Here is a 5,761-nt window from a genome sequence, read left to right on the forward strand (position 1 = left end):
GCTGAAGCCTTGGAGCCCAGAGAGAGTTTAATGAAGCACATTTTACTGAGTTTTCATCACATCATGCTGAGGTTACAAACTCAGCATGAGAGTTTATCTGGATGTTTATTGTATCAGTGGTATGTGTTTTCTGTGCTACAGACTGTCTGAGACAAATTTCTCCCAAGGGAGACTAATAAAAACTTAAAACTGGAAACGAATGCAGTTTATGTGACTAAGGCTGTTGGTGCCTCCCATACGACTCTATGCTGATGACACCATTATATGCTCCACTGGCCCATCACTGAACTCAGCCTTACTTCAATCAGGGAGTCTTTTCGTGACCTTCACTTGTGCCTCAATTCCAAGAAAACAGAATATATGCTATTCAACCAGACAAACAGTGTCTCCAGCCCCCCCCCCCCCCCCCCCCCAAAGACCACCTGTGCAGAATGCTTCGGTCTGGAGTTCATCAGCTCCTACAAGTACCTTGGTTGGACTCTTCACTTTCTTTCACTTCTCATGTTAATATTCTACAGGCTGAAGTCAATCTAGACTGGAGTTCCCTTACTGTAATAAGGCCTCCTTGACATACTCTGCCAAAATATGCCAGTACTCTTGTGAAGATGGCCATCCTCCCATGTTTGACTACGGCGATGTCATCTATAACGATAAGCGTGCCCTTAATAGGCTTGATGTCCTCTATCACTCACCCATCCGTCTTGCTACTGGTGCACCTTTCTCCACCCACCATTGTGGCCTTTACAAATTGCTCATCTACCAGACCCTATCAGGAAAGACACCTCAGTACCTCTCCAACCTTCTACACCCCTCCCATAGCAACTGCCACCTGAGGTCCAGTGATCTCATAACACTCTCCATCCCCAAGGTCTGAACTGTCTTTGACTGGAATTCCTTTCACTTTGCTTCAGCACTTCCGATTAGAATTCCCTCTAAAAATCTCTCAAACTGTCACCTTTTCCATCACTTCACATGTTTAAGCAGAGGCTGCAGCAGATCCTAGCTTACCGCTGCACATGCTGACTGCAATGAACTGCTAGCATTAATCCAGGTTGTTTTATTCTCTGTTTAAATATTTGTTTGTCCTTTTTTAAAATGTGCTATTTGTTTGTTCTCTTTTTCCTGCTGGGGCCTCTTGTCAGGTCATTGTTCTGAATCAGAATTTGTTCTTAACTGATCCTACCTGGTAAAATAAAGAAGTAAAATTAGTCCTCAAAGGTCCAGCAGCAGCTCTGATTGGACCAGAACCAGACCTCTGATCCATCATGGCAGCTCTGATTGGACCAGAACCAGACCTCTGATCCATCATGACAGCTCTGATTGGACCAGAACCAGACCTCTGATCCATCATGGCAGCAGCACCTCGTCCATGTAGATCATTCTGCCTCCGTTCACTGAATGCTCCACGTCTGAACGTCTCCAACTTGACTGATGTGTTTTTAAGGTGTGAATATTGAGTTGATCTCCTGTAAAATCTGGAATCAAAGGTAACATTAGTTTTTGAGTTCAACGTTCTTAGAGAAGGTGTTCATGAGGATTTGATGTGTGGTTTTCTTCCTCCCAATCTGTGGATGGATGTCTGAAATAATAATGACAAATAATGCAGTCCTGAAGTTAAATCTTCTCACTGATGTGAACATCCACAGCTTTGTTGGAAGATCTTGGAAAGCACAAGTTTTATATTTGGTTAGTGGGACAAGAAGTCATTTTTGTTGGTCTGACCTGAGAGCTCTATTTGGGGCGTGAGGGTGGAGGAGGTGGGCAATATACTGGGGTGTTTGTACACGTACGGCCTTTAAGATTAGGTATTGCATTGATTTAACTCCTGGATTTCTTTGTGTGTTTGTGTGATTCCCGGTTAATCTGTACATTTTCTAATAAATCTATTTCTGCAGCAGTGCTGTGGGTGTTTTTGTCCATAAGATTCTGCACATTAAGGATCAAACAGACCTTTTAAATGACTTTTAAATGGTTAATATGAAGAGCATCTATTCAAAGTCATTTCATAACTGATCAAATGGGGTTTGCTATTAGTGAGATTATTGCACAACACCAACTGTTTATCCAGCTTTGTCAACAGCACATAAGAAAAAGCTGTTTTTCTGTGAGTCTGATCAGTCAGCAAAACATTCACAACAGGCCACTCATATTTTTAAACCAAAATTATATCTCAAAGATGAACAACAACTGGTTAAAGTTTGTGTTAGAATATCTTTGTTAGGAGCTGGGATCGAACCGACGGCCTTCATGTCCACAGCTTCCCACCGTCATCCAGTAAAATGACAGATCTGACCTAAATTACTGAAATTCAAGTGAATCAGAAATTCAGCAAGGCCAGGACAGGCTCTCAGTTCACCTCTTTTCTCTGTTGTTCCCGTTTGGCTGCAGCGATGTTCCATGCTGAGTGTCTGAAAGTGGCTTTGAAGCTCATCACACTGAGTTGGATAACAGCTGGAATTCATTCAGAACTCTGCCTGCATTGGCTCCAACCCGAATAAAAAGAACAAAAAATACATTAAAATTAAATTCAGAGGAAGTTAACACTTTTTAAAGTTAAACACAAAATCATTGTGTGTAATTTTGTCATCACTGAATTTGTTTTTGTGGTAATTTTATGCATTTTTGTGTAAGTTTTGTGACAGTTTCAGAACATTTTGTGTTATTTTGCGGTTATTGTATGTCTCTTTTGGTCAGTCTTTAAATTTGTGTAATTTTGTTGCCATTTAATTAGTTTTTGTTGTGATTTTTGACATTTTTGTGCAAATTTTGTGACATTTTCCCAACATTTTGTTTTATTTTAGGGTCATTTTATGTCGTTTTTGGTCAATTTGTGACTATTTGTTGATATCTTGTGTAATTTTATCGTCATCTAGTTTGTTTCTGTTGTAATTTCAGACATTTTTGTGCAAATTTTGTGACATTTTTCCGACATTTTGTGTTATTTTGGGGTCATTTTGAGGGTTTTTTGTGGTTATGTTTTTTGGTCAATTTGTGTCCTTTTATTGATATTTCGTGTAATTTTGTCGTCATCTAATTTGTTTTCTGGTATCGGAATTGTCACAAAATCTTCTTATAAAATAACCTCAAAAACAAAACAGATGACAAAATTTACAAAATACCCACAAAAAGTCACAAATTGACCAAAAAAGACATAAAATAAACACAAAAAACACAAAATGACCCCAAAATAACACAAAATGTAATGAAGTTGTCACAGAATTTGCACAAAAATGCATAAAATTGCCACAAAAACTAATTAAATGATGACAAAATTACACAAACTGTCAACAAATGGCCACAAACTGACCACACGACTCACAAAAGTCACAAAATCAACCCAAAATAACACAAAATGTCCTGAAATTGTCACAAAATTTGCTTAAAAAATGCATAAAATTGCCACAAAAACTAATTACAGTCATCTGACATCAGCATACAGAAGTTCTACAGAAGTCCTGAAAGACCAAAATATAAAATAAAAAGATTTTTTCTTAATATTAGTTTCCACTTCATATATTCATTCAGTTTCACGATTTTAACCCTTTAAATGCCAGTTTGTTTACATGATGTAACTGTTCATTTTTGTGAATAAATACTGGATTTATTATCCGTATAATTACAGCAATCTGGTAGGAAGTACTGTACATGGCAATTTTGAAGTCCAGACCTCAGAATGAAATCATAATTTGATAGAAATCAGGACTTCCTGCAGCAGATTTTATGCCAGAGGTTTCAGTGGGAACTCTGGAACATTTAGCAGTACCTTGTCTACTGGCTGGGAGTGGAAACACTGCATCTGTGTACTGATCCCAGCAGAATGTAAAGCTTCTGGGCTGCTGATATCTGCTAAAAGTGGAAAAACTGTGGATGTTTTGGCGCACTGGACCCGGCCTCCCATGTGGCAGGTGAGAATTCCACCACAGACTCACCAACGCTGGACGACAGCACACGGTTGGTTTTTAGTGAAAATCACAGCACTGTTTCTGCTTTTAAAGGGTTTTCTTCAGCTTTCAAAAAGATGAAACACTGAGCAGTATTTTTATCGATACAGCACCGCTTATCTTCTCATTTTTGTGCGAATGTTGTGACAATTTCAGGAGATTTTGTGTGATGTTGGGGTCATTTTCTGTCTTTTTTTGGTCATTTTGCGACCATTAGCAGACACTGAATGTCCTTTGTGTTCATTGTGTGTCTGTTTGTGGGGATTTTCTGTCTTTTTGCGACTGTTTGTAGACATTGTATGTCATTTTTGGTCATTTAAATTTGTTGTCATTTGGATTAAAGTCTGAAAACTGTGTGTTTGGGGAAATTTTGTCCTTTGCCATTATTCTGATGTTTTTGCAGACTTTGTCATTTTACGAGCATCAGTAGATGTTTGTTTGTGATCAATTGTTGACATGTTGTGTTTTTAATATGCCTAAAACTGAGTGCATTGGCCGGGAATCGAACCCGGCGCGTGGCAGGCGAGAATTCTACCATTGAACCACCAATGCTGGACAAACAACACCAAAGACCATATTTGGAAAAAAAAAATCAAAATGGAACCGCAGAGAAGGACACAGATTTCAGTTTTCAAATAACTAGACAGAATATATCATAAAAAGAAGATATAATGACTAGAAAATAGTCAGACAGCTGGATTCATCTAAATATGTCTTTGAAGGTTTAGAATTCAGTGCTGGTCCATCACATCAATCCCATAATAAACAGTCCTTTTCTGTTGGCTTAGATAAATTAGCAGTGAAGTAAATGTAAAGTTTTTGCTGCTAAAGCCGTTTAAATTTAAAATCAAAACACAGCAACATTAGGATTTAACTTTAAAGTCGTGTAATATGCATACGGCATTGAAATGTGCATTTATTTACCCAATTAGCATTGAAATAACAAGATGGGAAAATTTATTTTATTCTCTTCTTTGCCTCATGAACATATTAAGATGCAACACGATCACAGTAAAAACACATAAAAACAATAAAAAAGAAACAAAACTTTCACCACTAAATCACATCAAAGAGACACAGAACAACCACAAGAGCAGACAACTCCACAAAGAGTCACAAAACCACCACAAAATGATACAAAACCACCACAAAGGTAGATTAAATATTAATAAACTAGCAGCTCCATCGTCATTATTACTGTTGTTGATGGATCACCTGTTTTCACAACCAACACACCTGGACACAGGTAAGTCCTGGTCATTAATGGACAGTTAGATGATTATAGCTGGAAAAAGGTGTGATTAAAAAGTCATGTAAAAAAATAACAAAAACAGTAAAGACAAATGGACCAAAAAAGAATAAGAGATGACAATAAAGTCCATTCAAAAGAACAACACACTTAAATATTATTTATACTAGTAGTATTTTTAAATCAATAAATCAATACATTTATTATTATATACTCACATTAGTGCTGAAAATAAAAAAGATTTTTTAAAAAGTGTAAAAAAATGTCTTTAAAATATTAAGAACAGTCAGAAAATAATAATAAAAGAAAAATAAAATAAAATAAAATCGCACTTAGATGAGAGCCAAATGTTGAAGAATTTGTCTTCATTACTATTCATTTATGTTAATTAATTTATTTCTTTAGCATTAGTTGACATTCAGTAAAAAATATTATTATTATTATTATTATTATTATTAATAATAATAATAATAATAATAATAAATAAGTAAAAACTGAAACATTTTATGGACGATATTTTATGTTTTGTGTGCCTTTATGTTGAAATGCTCTTCCGGTCTTTGCGGCAATG

Source organism: Acanthochromis polyacanthus, chromosome 8, assembly GCF_021347895.1.
Source record: "Acanthochromis polyacanthus isolate Apoly-LR-REF ecotype Palm Island chromosome 8, KAUST_Apoly_ChrSc, whole genome shotgun sequence".
Lineage (NCBI taxonomy): Eukaryota > Metazoa > Chordata > Actinopteri > Pomacentridae > Acanthochromis > Acanthochromis polyacanthus.